Here is a 12,165-nt window from a genome sequence, read left to right as displayed (position 1 = left end):
CTTCTTCTTTTCTCATTAATGTTTAACCCATCGATGTTTATGCTGCAGTTTAGGGGTTTTCTGGCTCTTTCTTTTATTGACAATATTTAACCCATTAAAAGGTAAGACTTTTATTAGTTTAATTTTATTGTTACCTTTTTTGTTTACACATACTGGGTTGATTTTTTTTCTTCTTCTTTACTTTAATTCACACTCTCTAGAAACTTTGAAGCATTATTAATCTCTAATATAACATATAATCAGTGTGTGGTATATTGTAAACTGTACGTCTGTAACTTCAGTATTGTGGTTTGATGCTTTATAATGTTAGCTGTGTTGATGCTTTATCTGTTTGTGCTAAATTTCTTGTCGAACTTCATTGAATTAGTGAAACTGAATTTGAGATGGTTCATTCTTGTTTGAAGTGTTGTTGTTGTTTTCCTTGGAATTTTGTTTTAATCTACGTATATAGTATATAGGCAGGACATTCTTTGTCTTTAGTTGTCGACCTTGAGTATATCTTTTTGTCCCTTTTGCTATTTTCTATTTGTCCTATGTTAGATAAAGATGTTATGTGAGTGCTTATTACATGTCATGGCTAAGAAGAATTGTATGTTTGTGATTTTTCTGAAAATTTTGGTGTTTTAGGATTTCAAGATCTTTGTTAATTAGGAATGGACAAGTCTTGGATGTCCAAGATTAGAAATTCGAATGAATACATTGAAGGGGTTAAAAGTCTTCTTAGTTTTGCAAAGGATGAAGAAAGTTATATACGCTGCCCATGCGAAGACTATGGGAATCTCCATGAGTTAACTAAGAAGGAAGTCAGAAATCATCTTTTTAGACGTGGTGTCAACAAAACTTATGTTCTGTGGAGATATCATGGGGAAATGCATCTCGCTTCTGATTTTTCAAGTGTTCATACACATGAGAACACCCATCGACCCTACAATACAGAAACCCCCCTCGATGCTACAAACATGAAGGAAATGGCAGAGGTTGTAGATAAACAATATAAGGCTAATCTTGAGAAATTTCAAGAATTTCTTGAAGATGCTGAGACTCCTTTGTATGAAGGTTGTACAAAGATTACGAAGTTATTTGCTATTGTAACGTTGTTTAATTTGAAAGCGAAAGGTGGTTGGACTGACACAAGTTTTACGAATTTGTTGAAAGCCTTAGGAGAGATGCTTCCAGAAGGTAATTTGATGCCTTCTAGCATGCACGCAGTTAGAAAGACATTGTCAATTTATGGGATGAAATATGAAAAAATCCATGCTTGTCCTAATGACTATATACTTTACAGGGGTGATGAGAATAAGAATAGAACTACTTGGCCAACTTGTGGAGTATCAAGATACAAGGAGAATAAAAAAGGGACCAACCAAACTAAAGGTGTTCCGGCTAATGTTTTGTGGTACTTTCCACCTATTGCAAGATTTAAAAAGATGTTTCAGTCTGAGGAAACAATGAAGTTATTGACATGGCATGCCAATGAGCGATTGGTGGATGAAAAACTGCGTCATCCAGCAGACTCTCAAGCTTGGAAGTTGGTAGACAAGAGGTGGCCTGAGTTTGGTGCTGATTCGAGAAATCTCCGCCTTGCACTTTCAGCGGACGGAGTCAACCTATATAATAATCTTAGCAGTAAGTACAGTTTATGGCCTGTGATGTTGGTAACTTACAACCTCCCTCCTTGGCTTTGCATGAAGAGAAAGTTCATGATGTTGACAATGCTGATATCAGGTCCAAAACAACCTGGAAAAGACATTGACGTTTACTTAGCTCCCTTAATTGATGATTTAATTACTTTATGGAATTCAGGGGTAGAGGTTTTTGATGCCTACAAGCAAGAGTCATTTCTACTGAGAGCTGTATTGCTATGGACGATCAATGATCTTCCAGCCTATGGTAATCTTTCTGGGTGTATTGTTAAAGGCTACTTTGCTTGTCTAGTTTGTGATAAAGACACATCTTCGTATAGGCTGAAACATTGTGGAAAAAATGTCTACACATCCACTAGAAGATTTTTATCTCGGCATCATCCATATCGGAAGCAACAAAAAGCCTTTAACAGTGAGAAGGAGTTGAGGGAGGCACCTGAATGACTAAATGGTTAGCAAGTACGAAGCAAAGTTGAAGCGATCAAAGCCTCGTGGGGGAAAAAGAAGTCAACACAAGTAGTCGATAAAGGTGATAATGGTGTTACGAAATGTTGGAACAAGAAATCCATCTTTTTTGATCTTCCATATTGGGAGTACTCGCCTCTCCCACATAACTTCGACGTCATGCACATCGAGAAGAATGTATGCGACAGTGTGATTGGTACTCTACTCAACATTCCAAATAAGACAAAGGACCACCTTAAGAGTCGTCTTGACCTGCAGGAGATGGGTTTAAGGATGGAGTTGGCCCCAAAGGTTGGTGATAAGTGAACATACTTACCTCCGGCGTGTTACACATTATCTAAAGCTGAAAAAACTAGAGTATGCAAAACCCTGCACGAGTTGAAAGTTCCCGAAGGATACTCTTCAAATTTCAAGCCCCTTGTTTCAATGCAAGATCTGAAATTGCATGGGTTGAAGTCACATGACTCTCACATGTTGATGCAGCAACTACTTCTTGTGGCAATACAATCTGTCTTGCCAAGTCATGTGAGAAATGCAATTATTAGGTTGTGTCGATTCTTCAAAGATCTTTGCGCAAAAGTAGTAGATGTGAAAAGACTGCCTGAAATTCAGAATGATATTGTGATCACATTATGTTTGTTGGAAAAGTATTTCCCACCATCGTTTTCCGATATAATGGTTCACTTACCAGTTCATCTTGTAAGAGAGGTTGAAGTTGGTGGTCCTGTTTTCTTCCGATGGATGTACGCATTTGAGAGGTACATTGATTCCTTATCTGGTCATTGCTACTATGAATGAAACTTACGCACAATTTATCACTTAATTCTTTTGTAACTGTTTAGATACATGAGGGTGTTAAAGAGTTATGTCTGAAACCCAACTAGACCGGAAGCTTGTATAACTGAAAACTATATCGTTGAAGAAGCAATTGAATTTATGAGTGAATTCTTACCTAAGCTAGATGTAGTAGGAGTTCCTACCTCATTGGAAATTATTACCACTGATCTAGTAGAAAATGGGAAGCATCCGTCAGGTGGTGAACTCATTGCACCTGATAGCAAAGCCTTAGAGTAGGCACATCACTATGTCTTGCAAAACACAGGAGTTGTTCAACCTTATATTGAGTAAGGATTTTTAGTTCTTTAATTAAACAAATAATATATTGATAGCTAACAATGTGATTTCGTATTGATATATGATAGGGAGCACATGAACTACCTAAAGGAACACAATCCCCATAAGGCTAGAAAGCTGACATGGTTACAGGAAGAGCATAATCGCTCTTTTAATGATTGGCTCAAAAGAAGGGTATATGATTACCTGAATGTCTTTTATATATTGTATGCCTTAAAAAAATTTGACTAACCTTCTTAAACAATATAGGTTTTACACGAGCGGGGCATGGCTAATAACAATGTGTCAGAAGTTTTGAGGTGGATTTCTAAGGGACCATTGCCACGTGTTTTGAAATATTGTACGTATATAATTAAAGGTCAGCGTTTTTGTACAAGAGAACGTGATGCTTCACGAGTTAATCAAAATAGTGGAGTGAGTTTGTTGGCGACAACCCCCCAAGTTTCAAGTTCAAAGGATCAAAAGCCTGTATTTTCCAGCATGGTACGGTGTAATTGATGAAATATGGCTGCTAGACTATACTAATTTCAAGATTTCAGTGTTCAAGTGTGATTGGGTTGGCAGTAAGAATGGCATCAAGATAGATGATATGGGTTTCACCTTGGTTGATCTTAATAGAGTTGGCCATAAATCTGATTCCTTTATTTTAGCATCTCAAGCAAAGCCAGTTTTCTATGTAGCTGATCAACTAGATCCCGATTGGTCTATTGTTGAAGAATCTCCTCTAAAGATGTATCATGACGACGATGATGACCTTATTGAGGGCAACATAGAAGAAAACACTTGTGTCGAAGAATTGCCAAATATCGAATCTTTTGATGGAACCCGATGAGTCTCGGTCGACTTACATCTTGAGTAGATTGTGAGGAGGGGATTTGGGTTGGCAACAATAAATCTTGAGTTTCATTGTTTACTAGTACTCCATTGTAACAAAAGCTTTGACTTTTGCTTGACTAATTAATTACTTAATTATGTTAACATTTTCATATATCTGATAGTTCTACATACTCATTTTTCCATACTCGATTAGTTTTGCTGGTTTTTCATTGGTTACATATATACTCATTGTTTTGCTTGCATACTCATTTTCATTGGTTTGTTGATGATAGGTAAGTTTAAGTCATGCTTTTCTTTTTATTATTTGTTGGAAATATCATTCTTACTAACATTATGTACTAATGTGTCTACCTTTGTAACAGTTTTCTATGGATCCAGAAAGGGATATTCAATCACCTAAGAAAAGAAAGAGGAGACATAAAATGAAGAAATCTGCTAATGACGTTGAGCCTAATGTTAGAGGCCAAACAGTTAAGCATGATTTAAATAAGGGTTGGAATGGTGTGAAAGTTGAAGTTGAGTTAGATGAACACGGTGTGCCAATAAATACAAAGGTGCGAAGCGACTTTGCTAGTTGGGCAGGCACTCAAGTGAAAGCTAATGTTCCGCTTGCTAAATGGCCAACTTGGCCAAAAGTGGATAAGAGAATAAAAGGTGATGTATGGGAGGGCTTACTGGTAATTAATGCTTAAACTTTCCTCGATCTCTTTATAGTTTAAAATGTTTTATGTTCTCTTACTTGTAAGTCAAAGTTTGACGACATTTTATTTGTAGGCAAGGTTCATTATAGATCCGAAATTTAGGAAGGCAGCTCTAAAACAATGTGGTAAAATATGGAGGAAGTTTAAGAATTATCTGACAAGGGAGTTTATTAGACCTTTCATAAATGAACCTAAAGAGCTAGTAAAAGCACCTGAAATGTATCCCGATATCAAGCAACCAGATTGGGAAAAGTTTGTGCGGATGAGGTTATCAGCAGAATTCCAAGTATATGTGTTCTACCGGTTTTTTTTTTTTTTTCCCCAAGTGAGCTTATATATTATTAAATAATCAAAAGAGGAGACTATTTGCTGCACTCCTCTTAAACATCAAAAGAAATTGTAATCTAGGACGAGAGGGCCTATTTTCGATGAGTTTTTTGTTCCTCATTAGATTTAGGCAGCTTAGTTCGTGGAGTGAATCCTTATAATATGAAACCTATATTTTTAGAATTGAATGTGCGAGTTATTTTTCAATCCATCGAAAATTGATTTTATGGTATACACGCTTATAAGACATTAGAACAGGACTTCTAGTGATTCACATGTAGAGCATGCATTTTTTTTTGCGTCTCAAATGATTTCATTGTAAGCTATAACACATGAGACCATACTTGCGAGAACCGGGACCGTTGGTCTTAGGATGAGAATTAATCCACACGTTCGAGTGCCCCATCTTCAAATTTTCAATTAGGAAAATAGTCAATAACTGCCCTTGAGCAGAAAATTTATACATGATAATTGATAAAGTCACCTGAAGTAATGAAGTGCTTATGCCTAATGAATTGAGAAAATGCATCATCTGTTGTACATGCTTTCAATATGATTTGTTGGCCAATATAATAATATATGACTAACTAGTACTTTTTCTTATGGAACCATTAGGAGTTTAGTAAGGTTCAACTGGCAAGAAGGATGAAGAACGTATACAACCATCGACTAGGAAAGTCAGGTTATGCTGGCCTTGAAGATAAGCTGGTAGTAAGTTTTTATTAGTTTCTTATATCATTTTTATTAAAATATATGTATACAGTAACTAGTTTATTATTATCTAATTATTTGGTTTTGATTGAACATAGAGAGCAGCAGGGATACCCATTGAAGAAATTGACAGATCTCAGTTTTGGCTGTTAGCTCGATGATAAAAACATAAAATTGAATAGTTTACCTACGAAATGAACGATGAACTCAAAACGTAAGTAAACTAAAACTATCTTATGCTGCCTATGTTTATCAAAGATTCTACTCTCAATCCTATGAGATATAGTGGAGTAGGAAGTTCGTTCCACTCCTAGTCCTTCCGCATGTTAATGTTCTCTACGTATAAGTACTCTTAACTCTAAAGTCTACTGAGAGATTTACGAAGTGGCAACCAAGATTACGATGCAACTACCCACAAGATGCAACTAGTCGATTATCAGAACAACTATGGGAATGCTACGTTGATTCTATGATAAGGAGTTAGAGGGGGATTGATTCCACCTTAACTTCGACTTAATCCTACTAACGGCGAATAAATCGTCAGAATCCGAATTGAATCTTCACAGAACAATATGGTTATTCCTAATTCCTAATTACACATGACATTCCTACCAATTCATAACTAGCATGTGAACGATTAAACCCATTCTCATGGTGAACTAATCGTTTCTAGAGTGGAAAGGAATTTACGATGACTCTATGATAATCGGAATCAAGCTTTCATCAAGGCTTCTCAACCCCCTCTAATGGAGGTTTAGCCGAGAATCATTACGCAATCATTTCCGATTAAATTAAAACTAAACATAATATAAAGAATTGAAATTTACTAATCTAAATTAAACAATAATTAAAATCTAATTAATAACTAAGAATTGAATAACAAGTAATAAATGAAATTAGATCTAACACAAATATAAATGACAAGAATCGAAATTAACAAACTAGCTATTTTATTAATCAATCTAATTAAGAATAATGATTCTAGAGTTTAATCTAAAACAAGAATTGGATTTGAAACTAAACTTAACATAAAGAATTAAATCTAGATCTAGAAGCTATTCTAATGGCTACTTTCTATTCTAAGCTACTTTTATTTTCTAACCTAACTCTCTACCCTATCTACCATTAACAAAGAGTGAAGCTTTGGTTTTTATACATTCAGATCCAAAAATCGTGCATGGGCTTGGAGCCATGTTTATCAGGCCCAAAACCCAATCCTTTCAGTCCAAAAAGGCCTATTCAACTGTAGTTGGCTTCAATAGACTTTTCGTCCACTTCTGCTCCTCTGATTGGGTCAAGGCTTGGACCATTGGAAAGCTCTTTTTGAGCTGGTCATTTTGACATAAGGTAGGCCCAATTCTGAGGTCTGAGTCCAAAGATACGACCTTCAGAAGTTCTGCTGACTTTGTGTGTTGTTTTTGCCCGCGTCGACTTTTTAGCTTTTGACTGGGCTTTAGAAAGGCTTTGTCTTCTTCAATCTTGGACTTTAATTATAGAACTCCTTAGCAACTGACCTTTGCTTCTTTATCTCGCTAAAGTGGCATATTTCTGCACATAATGGACTTTGAAGCCTGAAATGCATAAAAACACGTAATCAGTGTTAACTCTTAATTATTACTCACATAATTGGTCTAAAAGTATGATCACTGTTAGGGGTTAAAACTACAGTTTTGGGCTCTTATCAAACCACCCCCAAACAGCATTTTGCTTGTCCTCAAGCAAAGATGAGAAATTAGAATAAGTGACCAAAAATAGAGTTCTAACTACTCTCGTTTCGCTGAGTGCGATTGCATTAACCATATGCAACAAGGCCTTAAACCACTAGGAATTCCCTAGTGGACGAGTTATAGCCTCGTGAGAGTTTTCCAGTGAAGGTACTCACAAACTTCATCTATACTACAACGACTAAGAAATAAAACTATTGTTTCCTTATTCATGCTCTAAATTAACTATTCCTCTCACTAGCAATGCATATAGAGTAATCAAGTCGAAACCTAAGCTAATATATGCATAATAATCAATCATCTACAATAAACATATATACAATGAGTAATACTATGAAATGCCTAGCAGGTTCGTTTCTGAAACTCGGGATAGCGTCCTTAAGTAGGTTCTCACAATAATAATCAAGATACAACACTCTGATTTTTCCACTCAAGTTTTCATTTACTCCGATTGTCAAGTAATGGGCACACTTTACCTTATAATCTCAATGACAACAAAGAAGCCGGAGTCGATCAAACACATCTGCCACTTACTATCACACTAACCTATTCCTAATTGAGCTAGAGGTCTTTATTAGGTGTTGCGGGGATTAGGAGATGGTTTAAGAAGGAAGGAAATGGATATTCAAAAAGGACAACTCTGGGATAATAGAGTCTTCAGATTATGTAACTAGAGAAAACCTTGTTATTTACTTTTGCTTCTACACTTTGTTTCCATCCTTAGCCATATATTTTTTCTTTTTTTTTTTTTTTTTGGCTTTTGACTCCCTTTTATTATATTTTTGGAGTTTTTATTTTATTTCTATTTTTATTTTTTTCTTTTCTTTGGATGGAAACTTATTTTCTTTATTTTCTGAAGCCATTAACTAACTTTGTTTACACAAGTTTTTCTCTTCTTATTTCTTCCTCATTCTATTTTCAGACTTATCTAAATTGGGTAGGTTGAATTTTTTTATTTTGTTTTGTTTTGTAACAGGGTAAAGGATTTGTGGTTTATGGAAAGCTAAAGAAAGGCTCAGAGGGGCGACTAGTGGAAAATAATTCATAGGTTTGAATTTCTGGCTATATCGATCCAAAGAGGGCCTAAATTCTCGCTTAGGATATGGTATAGTGATCAAGCAAGTGGACGTGTGATTTCTCTATCCGGATTTTACTTCTCCCTTGTGTCATTTCTCAATTGTTTCGCTTATATAAGGCTTTAGGTTATATTCTCACAGGATTTGTAGAATAAGTACTCTAGCCTAGAGTTCAAAACTTCATAACAAATCATAGATACTCATATAATATATTTATAGATAGATGCAAAGATTATTATCTACATATTAACCTAAGTTTCTAAAAATTATTCTAATGCAAAAGCTACGTGAGACTTCTAGATTGTTAAGAGCATAGAGAAAGAAAACAATACCACTATTCCTAAGTGTATAGCATAACTTATTTATTTATATTTTTGAATTTTTTAAATTTTAAATAGAAAACAAATGCATATTATACATATCTATATCCTAACAGATGCCTTAATTACACGTGTTTCTATGCCCCCCCAAACAAGAAGCATGCTTTGTCCTCAAAGCATATAAATAAAGAGGGTAGGAAAAGTACCATTGAAGCGCGTGAAATTCAGGAACATCTGCAAAATAAAGTTAGAACGTACTAATATAGGAAATAAAAACTGACTCAACTCTATAAGAGTTCTACCCATTATGGGGTTAACAAGAATGAAATTGCTTGGGACATAAGCAAACACTAAATAGAATGAAAACTTACCTTATCTCCCACATTACTCATCATCTTCCTCATCCTCTTCTTCCATAAAGAAATGAGGTTCCTTCGCGTCCTGCCATGCCATGATAATTTGCCAGGCTTCCCGCCATTTATCATCTATTATTGCTAACCTATTAAGAGCCACTTGGTCTGACGGGGTGTAGGGTGCAACCTGATGAGGTTGTATCCTCCACCCTTGCCAAGTCATTGCACGGAAAGATCGAATAATACTATTGGTGGGTCGTACAGTGTTGACCGTAATCCAATCCGTGAAACGTGTATAAAAAACAGGAAAAAAACATAGCATAATACGGGAAATTAGAACAGGCATAAGAAGGTACTTATGCCTCATGCTATGGGATCGAGCTAAACTAGACATCAAGGTTCGGGAAGGTCATGACACATACGTCCCGTGGCTAAAGCAAGGAAAAACGCCGCAAGTGGCATCATTCACGTAAGAAAAACGCCATTCCCTAAAATGTTTAGCATGATCCAAAACATAACAGTTCCTATGTTCATGGACAGGGCTACCAAAGGCGACGTTATATTCCCTTTGGTCCTCGATCTGAAAAATGCCCGCCCCATACCACTCATGCAAAACTCATAAGTGTAGACATTCATATTATCTACCTAATAACACCATGGGTCTTGTATTTCAGCGGGCATAGCAAGTCCAAGAACAAATGCTAGCAAGAACACGGTAATTTCCATTGGTTCATTATCAATGTTGATGGAGAACACTTGTTCTCCATCCGGTCTTTCAAAGAAAAATGCGCTTATCGTAAAAATAAGATGCTAGTGTTGGAGAATAAAGTGCATCGTCTTACTATAAGCGGCTCCCCAAATAACGTATGTGATCGCCACAAAACCAAGCACCATAAGTAGTGCTTTGGAACAAATCTTGAAAGACTGTTCGGTATCAATGTTGGAGATGTCATCTCAAAATTACGCTCTGAATAGCCTGCGAATGATTCGAAAACTACCCGCAGAAAATTGGAATTTTTCTCTGTCCACGGAAGTCGGTGCGAAAAGCTCTCAAGATTTGGAATTCTAGTGTTTGAGCGCTGGTCGCTCACCTTGGCGCCGCGAAAGCCTCGATAAAAATCTGAAAAAAAAAAAAAAGAGTGCGCTCCTCTAGAAAGTGCGCGCTTTTCGAAGTTCTTGAAACTTCGGAAAATGAGGCGAAAACGTGGGAATCGTGGGAGTGAAAGGTGAGTGATGGAGGTTTGGTGTAGTGTGAGTTGTGAGTGTAGAATGTATGAAGTTTATATAGGTTTTAAGTTGCTAAACCGGATCGGGAAGTTGCCAAAAGGTTTTTACGGCGGTTTAGCTTCGAAATACCAAAATCTCCAAACCCTAAAAACGGAAACAACTCATTTTCTTGATTCTAAAACAAACCTAGTATCTTTTAGGTTGAATTTATGATAGAATCTACCTATTTAATCGAGATTTCATCCTACCATGATACTTATTCATAGATATGCCTAAACGGCCATATTTTCACCTTGACTCCGCAATAAATTCTAAGACGAGGGTCATATAAAAATCTTGATGGAACAGATAAAACCACCCCCAAACAATTTGGGAAGCTGGGATCAATATTAAACAACCACGCATAATGAAAATAACCGCGTTATATTAAAATTTTCATTCAAAGTACATTTCACTACAAAATTCAAATTACGGAAATTAAAACTTACATGAAAATAAATGACAATAATGAAACTACAAATAAAAATAGAAACATCAACTGATACTATCCCTAACCACTCCGTCATCGCTAGCGGGAGGGCACACACCCCCGAGATGGCTCCCCGAGCTCCCGATGGGCCAAAGACCATTTGTCCTTCGGCGGCGGCGCCGCGTGCCTCGATGGTGTGTCCTCGGAAGGAGAATCCCCGTGAGGTGGGAATCGTGCAAGCATGTCGGCCCCTGAAACTGGCGAGCTTCTAGCTCGGCCCCATCTGTTCCCACCTCTCATCCTCTCTGGGTGCGGATCTCGGTTTATGATGGATAGTTGCCCTTCGAGTCCGGAGGTCTTCGCAGATAGTGTTAAGCGAGCGCATGCCACGATGAATTACGGCCATGCGTTCGCATCCCACCAACACCTCTAGGGCATCCGCATCAAAACAAGTCAAGTCCTCCTCATCCTCCTCGCGCATTCTCATTTCCCCCATCCTCCTCGGCATTCTCATTTCCCCCATCCTCCTCGGCATTCTCATTTCCCCCATCCTCCTCGGCATTCTCATTTCCCCATCCTCTCTTCTTCTCTATCCTCACCAACCTCCAAACTCGTTGGACACACTCCTTATAGATCGCGAGGGTTTCGGTGTAGGGTGATGTAAGACCTATCGACGAAATCCGCTCCTCAACTTCAAAGATGATCTTGGTTATCAACACGGGGAGAGGTGCAACAGACTTCCCTACTCCCCTAATCATGCTAAGCAAAACTCCAAGATACTGAGAACTTGTACTTCTGCTCTGGAGTATCCATAAGATGTGGAGGCGATTCGGGCCGATGTCGCCGACCTTCTCCTTCCCGGGGCGTTCGACCAATCCATCGAGCTCTGACCCGGTGGTTGGTTCTAAGGGATGCCTGATGAACACAATGCGATCTCGCATTGTAGTTCCCTTCGGTAACTGTCACGTTCATCAATGGCTTTACCCCATTATATTGGGATTGTTGTAACATGACATCCAGATGGATTCTAGGCGGAATGCCTAGAATCTCCGCCAACAACCCAGTAGTTACTTCCTTTCTCCTTTTTGCCACCATAACAAAAATCCTAGTCCCCTCCAACTCCCTCGTATTGTAGAACCGTCGGACTAAATCTTCGTGGTAATAGGTTTCAGTCGAGT

The sequence above is a fragment of the Coptis chinensis genome, chromosome 3 (assembly GCF_015680905.1).
Source record: "Coptis chinensis isolate HL-2020 chromosome 3, ASM1568090v1, whole genome shotgun sequence".
In the NCBI taxonomy this organism is placed as follows: Eukaryota; Viridiplantae; Streptophyta; class Magnoliopsida; order Ranunculales; family Ranunculaceae; genus Coptis; species Coptis chinensis.
This window is presented reverse-complemented; position numbering follows the sequence as displayed.